General features: G+C 36.7%; 1 protein-coding gene across 16 annotated transcripts in view; it reads left to right on the top strand.

Annotated features, from left to right (window-relative positions):
• NCOA2 (nuclear receptor coactivator 2) overlaps positions 1-13485 on the top strand; it is a 301642-nt gene that overhangs the window by 113722 nt on the left and 174435 nt on the right. For 12 of the 16 annotated variants that reach the window (XM_055116654.2, XM_063606817.1, XM_055116644.2 and 9 more), the window contains exon 2: positions 376-432. The exons of 2 other annotated variants lie outside the window; for them this stretch is intronic. The gene's annotated coding sequence lies outside the window, so the exon portion shown is untranslated. Of the gene's footprint in view, positions 1-375; positions 433-1920; positions 1986-13485 lie in introns of all 16 variants that reach the window. 2 more of the 16 variants (XM_063606818.1, XM_063606815.1) reach the window with 1 other exon arrangement.

Below are 13485 nucleotides of genomic sequence, written 5' to 3'. Positions count from 1 at the left end.
TGCAGTGTGGGAGTAGGTCACTAGGGCCTCCTGCTTTTACTCAGCTTTTTGTCTCATAGGGAAGGCTGGTGGTTAGACAAGCAGTTAAAGTATAAGGACGGCCACTCAGAATTTGTAGGCACTTCATAATTCACAATGAAATGCAGCCTTATATATTTTACATTACCTTGTACAAATAAAAGTAATGCAGCAAGTCTACTTCTTGATTTACCATGCGATTTAATAAGAGATGTTATTAATGCATATTACTTGTGTATTGATGGCAATTAACAAGTATTACTTTGAAAATCGGTTATAAAAATCACATCTGCTCTAAGGAATCTTAACAGGATTCTGCAGATTTTATTCACGTTTATTTGTTTGTTTATATTACAGATTTCTCTTGGATTTGGCTACACACTTATAGATCTTCTGCACTGTTTACAGGCACAGGTGAGTTAACGTTGAATTCTTCATATTGGATACTTTGATATTTAATTAAAAATTTAAAATTCTGTATATAGTTTAGGAAAATATGTAAATAAGATGATTTTAAATAAAAACAATAAACTGTATATTTGTCTATATTTCATTTTTATTATGAAAGTTCCCTACAAATGTATTGGGAATAACATTTAAAGGTAAAATGCTCATATCTGTTTATCAGTGGTTACTATATCTATTTGGGATGAGTTTACATTATACCTATTGGATGAGTTGATTACAGTTTATTCTAATTTCATAGCCTGACAAAATGTTTATTATATTTATTTTTATATGTAAAAATTTGAGTGGTGGTATTTCTCATTTCTTAGCAAACTAGCATAAAACAGGAGAAAAGAAAAGTTACTACAGATTTTAGCAGCAAATCTCAGACTTACAGGGGTAGATGTTATAAAATGCAATGAGCCAACCTTTCTTGTCCAACCTGTGTAAAATAGCTTCTCAAGCACTCCATATCACACAGCTGAAATTGATTTTTATCACAATATTTATGATCATGTGATACATTTTTACTTACTCTTTACAACTTTCCCTACTAGCTTCATGAACATCGGGACCATTTCTATCTTGTTCAAAACAGCATCCCTAACACTTAGGATGGTGCCTGGTATACAGTAAAGACTAAATAAACGTTTGTTAAAGTAATTATTGGGTAATAAACATTAAGAATATATTTATATTCAGAGACACTGAACTTTGTAAATACAAATAGAAATAGTTTATTAAGCTTATTTCATTTTTTGTTTTTGAGATGGAATCTCGCTCTTTCACCCAGGCTGGAGTGCAGTAGTGCAATCTTGGCTCACTGCAACCTCCGCCTCATGGGTTCAAGCGATTCTCCTGCCTCAGCCTCATGAGTAGCTGGGATTACAGGTGTCCACCAGCATGCACCACTAATTTTTTTTGTATTTTTAATAGAGACGGGGTTTCACCATATTGGCCAGGCTGGTCTTGAGCTCCTGACCTCAAGTGATCTGCCTGCCTCGGCCTCCCAAAGTGCTTGGATTGCAGACGTGAGCCACTGCGCCCAGACTCTTAAGCTTATTTCTAGATATGAAATTAATTTATACCGTGAACTTAAGGTATATAGCTCTTAAATGTTATGAAAAATTAGTTGTATTAGATATTTTGTGTATCCAAATATGCTTAATCAGGGTAGAATTAAGAAGATAACTCTTCCAATTCCACATTTATTTTGTCACTGTCCCAGAAGGTTCTTACAATCAAGTAAAGAACAAACCTGAAGGAAGTGTGGCAGCTTCTCGTCTCCATACTGGATCATATTAACGTATTAGATGTGTTTTGTGGTATATTTATAGAGAGCAAAGTAGATTTGAAAGTTGTCCAGTTTATATCGCTGCAAACCAAATAAATTAATATTTTCCCACTACCTGCCACTTGATACAAAATGTAACTTATTTCGTTTTTTGTTTCTAGGTTGGGGAAATGTTTTGGTCATTTTCCTGCCCTATATATTGATGTGTTTGAACTCATTATCAAAGGTAGCGGTAGGCATAATTTTATAAGCTGACTACTTATTTCCTTTCCTTGTGTCCATGACAGTTTTCTTTGTGCTTCAGGATGTCAGTTGTTATTGGGTTCTTGTCTCGTTTTATTTTTTTGTTCTTTCTTACCTTTTTCAGACATTCGCTTCTCTTTCTGCAATCAGAATTTTTCATTTATAGAAGGAATTAAGTCTGACCTTTAAGAATTATTGAAAGTAAAATTTTAGGGATTATACAGCTGTTTCTGATTCACATCTATTTTACAAGTGCAATTTGCAGAGATTCTACTGATAATACTAATAACAACTATTACTTATTGCTCTTTTACTGTATGCTAGGCATTATGTAAGTGCCTTTTGGTTGTCTTCAAAATAACAGATAAGGAAGTTGAAGCTCAGAGAGGTTAAATGACTTTTCCAAGGTCATATCAAGTAAGAGGCAGTTTGCCACTCCAAAGACCTTGACCTTAACCACTGAGCTCCATTTTCTGCCTAAATACCCCTAGTACAAGAATATTTGTGACAACAGTTGTAGTACATGAAAATCATATTCATATTTGAAGACTTCAAAATTAATTTAAAAGCCAAACATTATTTCACTTATATTTCATTAGGAGACCTTAACTTGTAATTGTTATTCCAAACTGAAACATGACGACTCATTTGAAATGTAATGACTACCTAAACTATTTAAGTTCTACTCTGAGACTTTGATTTTATACTCACAGATTATGGGTAGGGGCATGGGGGACAGCTATTCTAATTCCTTTTTCTGTTGTAAACATGATATGCTATTAATATGAATCAGCATTCTTTCTCTCATGCAATATTAGAAATTTTAGATTGTAAGTGGCATCTGTGGTTCATTGGATAAATCACTTTTCTCGCAAAGAACAGATTGTTTGAAATATAGTGACTATAGAATTACTTAGAACCTTTATCTTGAAAAATTTAATAGTTTGTATCTCTGGGAAAAATACTTTAACTATTGAAGAAATGAAGTTTAGTATATAGCCTTGCAGTATATCAGGAGTTGGTTCAGATAGAACTTTAGCTTCTCTTACTTAGTTTATTTTCAAAGCTGAGTAGGACATACTATGTAAAAATATAATTATTATATTTTGGGTCTTAAATTTATAAAGTGGACAAAATGTTCTGAAGGACAACTTTGTTGAATATACCTTAAGATTTTGATTTGAAAATATGATTATTTATATACTTCCTTAGACTTTCCAAAAGAGTTGTATCTATGAGTGTAAATGCAAATTCCAGATTTGAGTATATGAAAAATGGAATTCTGTAGTTTGAGTTAAAAAGACAAAACTTATTGAACAGACTGAACTATGATTTTTAATGTACAGCTAGGTCAGTATTTCCATTCTAGTCTCACATTTTAAGCATTTTTAAAGTTAGCCAATAAAATTTACTTGGCATTGATAATCAAAACAGGAGCAAGAGTTATATAAATCTATTTGGCAATATAGCTTTGAAATGTAATTTTCCTTTCACTACAGAAAGTTGAACTCACTGTGGATTTATATAGACCTTGGATTTATTTATAAGTTTTCTCTGTGTTGGAAGATTTGGGGTGGGAGGATAGGGTGAGGGTAGGTTGGTGAATTATTCACACATGCTAAGTACAGCCCAACTCTTAAATACCAACATGGGGGAGAAGTTCTCCACTGTACAATAAAACACAATACATACTTCATGTAGTACCAGTTTACTTTGTTGTTGTGTACTAAGTGCTATATACTAAAAATTAAGCATATCAAGGCCTAAGAGAAACTTTGACCATATTGGATATGACATGGTTGAAATACATTTCAAATGAATATTTGTTGGAGTTTTTAATCCCTCCTTTGTTCATAGATGTGAGAAGATTTGTGATTAGATATCTGATTTAACTGGATGTATATGTATCCATGAAGATATGGGCACTTTGATTTGAGGTACAGGTATCAGGCTTTGGGCACTATCTACTGAAAATCAGTATTAATCTAAACTAAAATTGAGAATACTGAAATATATATCTTTTGCTTTAGGCAAAATCTGCCCATATTTATTTATATCACTATTTTTGTGGTATTTTCTTCAAATGACAGCATGGTAGGCACTGTCATCTGTAGAATTAAAAAAAAAATTTAAGTTGACAAAATGCCCTCAGTCGTTTAACTATTCAGAGTAGAATCACGATCCTGGTCTCACAGGGTAGACTCCTCTGCACTTAATACGCAGAATGGACTACTGAACTCAGGATGATGTAGGCTCACATTGAAATGATCTTCTGATGGGTGTTGTTGACACAAAGCCAGCAGTTGGAAACTGACAGGCAGTTTACTCTTTTCTTGTTGTTTTCTTCCTTTTATGTGCACACATTAGTGTGAACCAGTTAGCTTAGTTTTCCTCATTAAACTAAATCATTCAGCACCATTAACTCTCCTTTCTCTCTTCCTGACTTCCTTTTACCCTTAGGCCATCCCTAGCCTAGGCTAAGTGCTATAGGAAATACAAAGAATGGTTGCCAAAAATTATTAAATTAAAAAGGATTATCTATCCATGCAAGTTTAACTCCATGTTTCCTTGTTCGATATTTTTACATTGTGTTTAGGTTTTCTGATTCTTTTTTTTTTTTTCTGAGATGGAGTCTTTGTTGCCCAGGCTGGAGTGCAGTGGCAAGATCACAGCTCACTGCAGCCTCTGCCTCCTGGATTTAAGCGATTCTCCTGCCTCAGGGCTGGGTGCGGTGGCTCACACCTGTAATCCCAGCTCTTTGGGAGGCCCAGGCGGCAGATCACGAGGTCAAGAGATGGAGACCATCCTGGCCTACATGGTGAAACCCCATCTCTACTAAAAATACAAAAATTAGCTGGGCATGGTGGCGTGTGCCTGTAGTCCCAGCTACTTGGGAGGCTGAGGTAGGAGAATCGCTTGAACCCAGGAGGTGGAGGTTGCAGTGAGCCGAGATCACGCCACCGCACTGCAACCTGGCCACTGCACTCCAGCCTGGCGACAGAGCAGGACTTCCTCTAAAAAACAAACAAACAAAAAACAGGGCACTGATTTCTGAATTATATGTCTCCCTATTCAAAGTCTTTTTTTTTTTTTTTTTTTTTGAGACGGAGTCTCGCTCTGTTGCCCAGGCTGGAGTGCAGTGGGTGGATCTCAGCTCACTGCAAGCTCCGCCTCCCAGGTTCATGCCATTCTCCTGCCTCAGCTCCCCCGAGTAGCTGGGACTACAGGCGCCCGCCACCGCACCCGGCTACGGGGTTTCACCGTGTTAGCCAGGATGGTCTCAATCTCCTGACCTTGTGATCCACCCGCCTCGGCCTCCCAAAGTGCTGGGATTACAGGCGTGAGCCACTGCGCCCGGCCAACTTATTCAAAGCCTTAATCTGTCCATGTGAATAGAGGTTAAAGCAGTAGCAACAACAACAAAATGCTATCATTAGTAAATGTTTTATTACGTAGTGTTAACAGAGCTCTCAGAGTGTGCTCTTAGGAAGACACGCACCTCTTAAGGTAGGTGTGTCTTGCTTAGTGAGGTTGAACAAATCACAGTCCAGGCAATCTTCATTCTGCATGATGGCATTGCTGTCTTCATATGGACAGACAAGTAGAATGATGTTGGAAATCATGTATTTAGAATTATAGACAGTAATTTAATTTTTTTTTCAGAATGCACAAGGATGTTGTTTCTTGGAGTATAAGAGAATTGAGTTTTAGCTTAGAGCCACTTTACTGTGGGAGCAACTTTTTTTAAATTGAAAATTTCTAAGTGTGAAAAGTATTACCAGTCTATATCTTGTGTAAATCTTTTGAGTTAGCATGTTTAGAGGAGGTAGGACTGGTGTCAGAATATTCTGAGAAAGTTAGGGTGGGCCATAATTTCTCAGCTATGCTTTCTGTACTAGAAAACAGGAGAGATTTATGCATAGGAGTGGGATAAGTGGTTTAATAGATTGTTAATAAAATACATATTCTGTTTGTTGTTTTTGTTGTTGGTCCTTAGGGTTCAATTCAAACTTGAATATTCCACTTATCTGGATGGTACAGTTGTTAGCTTCAGGGAGAAGGTCTGTGACAAGTAGAATTTCACATAAATGCCACCACAGTAACTTTTGAAATACTTGGCATTAGATTTGGGTCAGTTAGTAGGATTTTTAGCTAGGCTGTTCACTTTCACTTTGGAAGGCAAATGCCAGATGTATGTTATTTTCTAGGCAGGTGCTGAATTTGAGTCAGCTAACTTTGCCAGAATCCCCTTAAAGATAAAATAGCAAGTAAAGTCAGGCTGTTTCCATTAAACACCTTATAGTTTTGTTTTTTTTTAAGCTGAAATTCATACATGTTATTTTGAACCATTTATAACATCTAGATACAAGGGTCTAAATTAGGCATTTATTTATAAAATTATCCATATCCATGCAATTAAGTTTTTTTTATTTTACTGTGATTCTTTAGCATTAGGATATAGGTATTTCTATTTATTTTGACTTGTATTGCTAGCTTGAGACTCAGTATAATGGGAGAAAACCAGAGAAATTAACAGTAAGCTTTGCAAATTATGATTTTTATCTTAATTCCATGCATTAGGTTGTCTAAGCCTTGTTTGCTATTTCATGAATGATTCATGGATGTCTATAATCAATGGAAATAGGCCGGGCGCGGTGGCTCACACCTGTAATCCCAGCACTTTGGGAGGCCGAGGCAGGCGGATCACGAGGTCAGGAGATCGAGACCATCCTGGCTAACATAGTGAAACCCCGTGTCTACTAAAAATACAAAAAATTAGCCGGGTGTGGTGGCGGGCGCCTGTAGTCCCAGCTACTTGGGAGGCTGAGGCAGGAGAATGGTGTGAACCCAGGAGGCGGAGCTGGCAGTGAGCCGAGAAATCGCGCCACTGCACTCTAGCCTGGGCAACAGAGCGAGACTCCATCTCAAAAAAAAAAAAAAAAAAAATCAATGGAAATGTATTTTTTGGCCTAGGCACCATTATATTTTGCCTTCTCATCTACAAAGATTAAAGAGAAAGTAAGAAGTATACGTAGGGGTAGCATTTAGCTGAGGCCTAGGCACCATTATATTTTGCCTTCTCATCTACAAAGATTAAAGAGAAAGTAAGAAGTATACGTAGGGGTAGCATTTAGCTGAGCACAGTGACGTGTTCTGTAGTCCCAGCTACTCAGGAGCCTTGAGGCAGGAGGATTGCTTGAGCCCAAGAGTTGGAGGCTGTAGTGTGTCCTGATTACCTGTGAATAGCCACTGCACCCCAGCTTGGGCGACATAGCAAGATCCAGTCTCTTAAAGAAAAAAAAAAAGTGTGTAGCACTTAATAATGGCCAAGTAGGGAGTCAACATACAGTTTAAATCAATGTAGTCCAATTTTGAGGAGGATCTTTTAACTGCATGCTTCCATGCAAGGTTGCTTTTGTGGTGCCACTGTGTATGGAATTGTTTGTTTTCACTACTTTTTAAAAAGTAGAATTAAGGACTTCCTTTTTTTAAACCAACAGTTTTGGCTTTTTTGGTGCCAGTTACATAAATTTTACAAGCAGAAGTCACACATTAGTGTCAACCTAATGGTCTGGAAATTTGTTAACTATCAGTATGACAGAACCCCAGCATGGTTTTATCATGTTTCCCTGAGAAGTGAAAAGAACTGGGAAAGCAAGGATGTGATAGGCCAGAGTTTCAGTGGAAGGATGAATGGGGAAATTTTTAAGATACCTACCAGTGTTGGATATGAGTACTGAGACTTTTAAATCTTTACCTAGACTATAAAAGACTATCTTTAAAAGAAACAGCTGTGTCATAATTATTGAATTGGTAGCTTATTCTAGAATATAGAGAGTAGTGGCCAGTGAAAACAGTTCATCTCTCAACTTTTCAATTCTTTGTCATTAAAAAGGCTATTTGATCTAGATTACTAATTCTTCCTTTTAAGTGGCGGTTTTATTACAGTCCAGAAAACACTTCTGTTTCCTGGGTTATAAGACAGAGTATGAAAATAGAAGATAGTTTTGAACTCATGTGTTTTGAAAACTGTATCATGATTACTTACGCTATTATATTTGAATAGAATAGAAATATAAAATTCTTTGACTTAAACATCTATTGGACAAATTGGTTTGATGAGTTTCTTATTAGTATACAGCAGTAGATTTTATTTTATTAACTGAGTAGAATTTAGATTTTTTTGTAACTAGATGCTTTGGGAACAGTTAAATTTTTTCTCTAATATAGAGGTTAGATGTTTAATTGTTGCTGCTGCTTCAAAATATTCACAAAATTTCATAAAATCTTTATTGTCTGACACATAAACTATTTGCACTTGTGCGCTGACATATTGCGTATCAAAGTCAGGTTCAAATTTCCTCTTTAAAGTATCTTTTGGAAATAGGAAATGATAGCCTTTTGTAAAATATTGCTGTTATCTTTTAAATGTATTTTTAACATATCCTAAATGCAGAAGCATGTTGCTTTAAACCGTAATGTGTGTGCCCTGTGTTTATCTATTTCCAATATTGTAATTTATTTCTTCCTTTTTTTTTTTTTTTTTTTTTTTTTTGTTTTGAGACAGGGTTTCGCTCTGTTGCCCAGGCTAGCGTGCAGTGGCGCAATCTCCGCTCACTGCAACCTCTGCCTTCTGGGTTCAAGCGATTCTCCTGCCTCAGCTTCCCTGAGTAGCTGTGACTAAAGGTGCGCACCACCATGCTGGCTAATTTTTTTTGTATTTTTAGTAGAGATGGGGTTTCGCCATTTGGCCAGGCTGGTCTTGAACTCCTAACCTCAGGGGATCTGCCCGCCTTGGCCTCCCAAAGTGCTGAGATTACAGGCATGAGCCGCACACCGGCCTATTTCCTCCATATTTTTAAAAGGAAAAAAAATAACCCTTCCTCTTTCACATCATAGTGAATAAAAAATTCTTGGAACTGAAAGATCATTTATAATAGCTAGCATGCCTATTGTGCTTATCATGTACCAAGTAGTGTTCTAAGCCTTTCTCATAGTAATTCACATAATCCTCAAACCTATGATGTAGCTGCTATTATGATCCTATTTTAAAGACGGGTAGACAAAGGCACTGAGAAGTTAAATAACTTGCCCAGTGATTTGCACCTAATTAGCCAGTTAGAGGCCAAATTGGGAATCCAGCCCAATCTGGCATTTGCAGTTTTTGGCTTGTGAAACTTGGTTCTCTTAAAACAAACAAACAAACAAACAAGCAAAAGACCGAGAAAGCCAAAAAAGAATTAACTAGTAATTTTCAAAATAAAGTTTCAAGCTGACTTTGTCATTATAGGTAAGGCTGTGACAAGGCTTAATGCTCTGTATGCCATTTTCTCTACAGTGAGGGTCTGCAGGCTCATATCATTGTGGCTACTAGCTAGACTGAAGTCCATGAAGTTGATAAATTGCCTATTTTATCAGACATGATAATCTGCCATTAATTAACAAAGGAAATGCAGGTTACAGAAATGATATTATGCTGTTTCGTGGCTTCAAATGAGGTTACACAGATAATGCTTTCAATAGGATGTGTGTTTAGCTTTTCTATTAACATGGTTATTTTGTTTTGAAAGATGGAAAAACAGGGCCCAGCCCTACTCCCTTTGATTCGTCTCTTTAAAAATGACTTCACAAGTTTTATTCAGTAAAAAAATTCTTAAAAAGTAATTTAGAATTCCCATAATCAGAAGCCTATATAGGACCTTTTTACGCAAAGTGAAGAAAGTTTTCAATTCAAAAGCAAATTTCAGCTTTGATTTAGAAAAGAGTACATTCTTTTGTTCCAGCAGTGAAAAGAAAAAAATTTAAAAAAGAGAAAATACTACATTCTAAGAGTGACTAGAGAATCCTTTCAATTACTTTTAAAAACCTAATTAATTAATTAATTAATTAATATATTTTTTGAGACAGGATCTTGCTCTTTCACCCAGGCCGAAGTGCAGTGGTGCAGTCATAGCTCACTGCAGCCTCAACCTCCCGAGCTAGATTGATCCTCCTGCCTCAGTGTCCTGATTAGCTGAGATTACAGGTGTATACCACCACATCCGGCTAATTTTTGTATTTTTTTGTAGAGACAGGATTTAAGCATGTTGGCCAGGCTAGTCTCTAACTCCTGGGCTCAAGTGATCCGCCCATCTCTGCCTCCCTAAATGCTGGGTTTACAAGCGTGAGCCACCACACCTGGCCAAAAAACCCTTAATTTATATTGGACAGTTTTTGTTTCATTTTGACTATATTTCAGATTATCATACCTTAACAGACATGGCCTTTTTATTTTATAAAATGTTAAGAAAAATAGGCCATCCTTTCTCTCAGATTTCCCCGGGTTTTGTTTTGTTTTAAATATATATAGGGGAAATTACAGCTGCTCTTTACAATCAATACACAGGGTTTTTGGTTGCTTATGAGTATCTGTGATATAATTAACAGTATTTACCATGAACACAAAAAGAGGTTTTAATTGCTTACTACCTAGAATTTACTTTATTCACAACTGCCGTTTTCTTTTTCTCTTGTCTTTTAAAGCAATTCCTAAGCATACATAGTAAAGATAATTTAATTAATAATGTGAAATATGTTTTTAGTGTTTGAGCAATTCATGCTGTTTCTTAAATCACTGGTTAAATCCACCTTTAAAATTTTAACTTTGAGTATTTATATTGTAGCTCATGGTTAAGTCTCTTGAAAAGTTTGTTTCATTTACTTTCTAGCAAGGGTTTGACCACATCTTTTTAAAACAGAGATGGAAATATATATATATTTCCTTTTCCTTTTTCTTGCTCTGTCACCAGACTGGAGTGCAGTGGCACAGTCATAGCTCACTGCAACCTTGAACTCCTGGGCAGAGGTGATCCTCCTCCCTCAGTCAACATGCCCAGCTAATTTTTAATTTTTTTGTAGAGACAAGTCTCATTATGTTGCCCAGGCTGATCTTGAACTCCTGGGCTCAAGTGATCCTCCCACCTCAGCCTCCCAAAGCACTGGGATTACAGGCATGAGCCACTGTACACAGCCTGGAAATATTTTTTATACATTAGAATATAAAGAAGTGCAAATTTAAGAAGGAAACTTTTCTTGCATACCTACATTCTGCTAGGCATAATATGCTTTTTATTTCATCAAATTCTTACCAGTAGCTTGGGAGAGAGAACTTACCCCATTTTTAGCTGAAAACACTAAGGTATAGAGAGATGAATTAAATCATATTGTCAGGTAGGTAGTTCTGGAATTTGAACCTGAAACTATATATTTCCAAAAATCTCTTTCTGATATGACATAGAGCCTCCTCTAGTGATACAAATGGAACTTGTTGATTACATGAAAGCCCTGATTTGTTTTTCATTCCCCATCCAACCGGTAGCATTTTTCAATTTAGTCTGTACTCATTTCTGGAGCAATGATAGTGCATGCAGTAAAGTAGTCATGTTTTAGGTATACAGAAGCAATATATATAGTCCTACCCACATACGGTGTAGTAAGAGAAATGGCAAACATTAAGTTACGTGAATGGGATTACAAAGCAGTGTATCAACAAATGTACAATAATGTAGTAGGCATAGAGTGCAGGAAGGGCAGTGGGCACTGTGCCTATGGCTGTCTGTCTCTCAGTGTTCTTCGCCATGTGCATATCTTGCTATGAAGGCTACAACCTGCCATCTATTTTAGATCATCACAACAGGAGTAGTTAGAAATGAAACACAGAAATAAGGGGAATCTTGATTAATGGGACTCAAGTGCCAAAAGGTAGGAAAATGACTCTTGGTTATCATCTTAGCTGAAGTATGTGGGCACTTAATGGTGGATGCTGTGTTCTAAACCTTGTCTAACTAGATAGTAAATTTATTTGCTAAATGATAGGAACTCATAACACTTGGGTATCTACAGGACTCTAAGTAAATTCTTGTTGATTTTTAATTTTCTTACTAGACCTTAATAAATTGTATCTGATATATTTTCTATTTGAAGAATACCTCTAGTTGAAGAAGTATAAAACATGGTTAAGCATGAGGCTCTCAAAAGCTATCATGAATATAAGGATATTATAAGACCATGTCCTTTTTATAGGTAGTCACCTGTAGCTACATCAGATGGAAAGTGTAGAGCAGGTCTGGTTTTATTGAGCATATAATGTAAAGCCTACCTTGAGGGTCCTTTATTCTTGATACCAACTTGAGTCTAATCTGTTCTCCCTGTATAGATTCTACTTCCCTGCTCCGTGGGACATCTGTTCTTTTTCTAGTATGTGGTTTTTGTGTTGAGATAATTCTCTCCCCCTCTCCCCTCTCCCTTCTCCCTTCTCCCTCTCTCCTGTCTCCTCTCTCCATATTGTGCCTTAAAAGTCTTCACTTATGCTGCCAGAGGGTAGAGGCAAAGCTTCTTTCCTAACAATCTCATGATACGTTGAAATCCCCTTCAGTAATACACACTCTCTTCCATACACCACACCCACACACACAACACACACACACGTTCTCCCTCGTATGTATATACCATCCCTTAAGAATGGATGCTCATTAAGTTAGCCACAGATTATCTGAAGTTACCTGATAGGCAGTTTGATAACAAAGGGGGATGGGAGAAGGTGGCTGAGAGGGTTAAAGTCCCTCCCTATTATAGTCTTCCCTTTCTAGCTTTTTAGGAACAAATGAGTATCATGAGAGCTAAAGACCTTCAGAAAGTGAGGATAAACAACTACAAAATTTATTTTCTAGGACATTGCTCTCTTGAAAATCACTGAGTATTTCTACTAATTTTCTTTTAATACATGTTTTCTTTGTGACTACTTCCTTGCCTCCATCTACTTCCACCCTGTCAGGCCTCCTTTTAGAGGGAGAATAGGAGTGAAAGAGAAAGAGGAGGACATTTATTTTTCAAATTTGTATCCAAGGAGGGCTTCACACAAATTCTCACTTGAAAGCACCGTCCAGAGATTCTGAGGATGAGAATCTAAAAAGAGTTATAAAAGTGGTGAAGCATGTTACCTGTGGACCCCAGCAGATGATCATTTGTGTTCTTCAGCCTCTCTCATCCCATTTCTAGTGCACCTTGCTGTTTTCAAGGGGTGTTGTCATTCTTGGCAGTCATCTAGTGAGGAGAGGGGGCTGTTTCTAACATGGAGGGGAATGTTGCTTATTTATTCAAGAGGAATACTTCTAAACATTGTTATTGCTAAATATGTTATTGTAAACCTGGAGAAAAGGGGAAGAAAAATCATTCAATTAGACAAATAAATGTAGATTGAGCATCCCATATCTGAAATCCTCCAAAATCTAAACTTTTTGAGCACCAACATGACACTCAAAAGGAAATGCTCACTGGAACGTACAGGATTTCAGATTTTTGGATTTGGAATGCCAACTAGCGAGTGCAATGCAAATATCTGAAAAAAACCAGAAATCTGAAATACTTCTGGTCTCAAGCATTTTGGGTAAGGGACACTTATCTTGTATTATTTTGACATATTATCAGAAAATACTGTATAATGG

The sequence above is a fragment of the Pan paniscus genome, chromosome 7 (genome assembly GCF_029289425.2).
Source record: "Pan paniscus chromosome 7, NHGRI_mPanPan1-v2.0_pri, whole genome shotgun sequence".
NCBI classification, from domain to species: Eukaryota; Metazoa; Chordata; class Mammalia; order Primates; family Hominidae; genus Pan; species Pan paniscus.
Note: the sequence above shows the minus strand (reverse complement) of the source record. Positions and strands in the feature narration are given on the sequence as shown.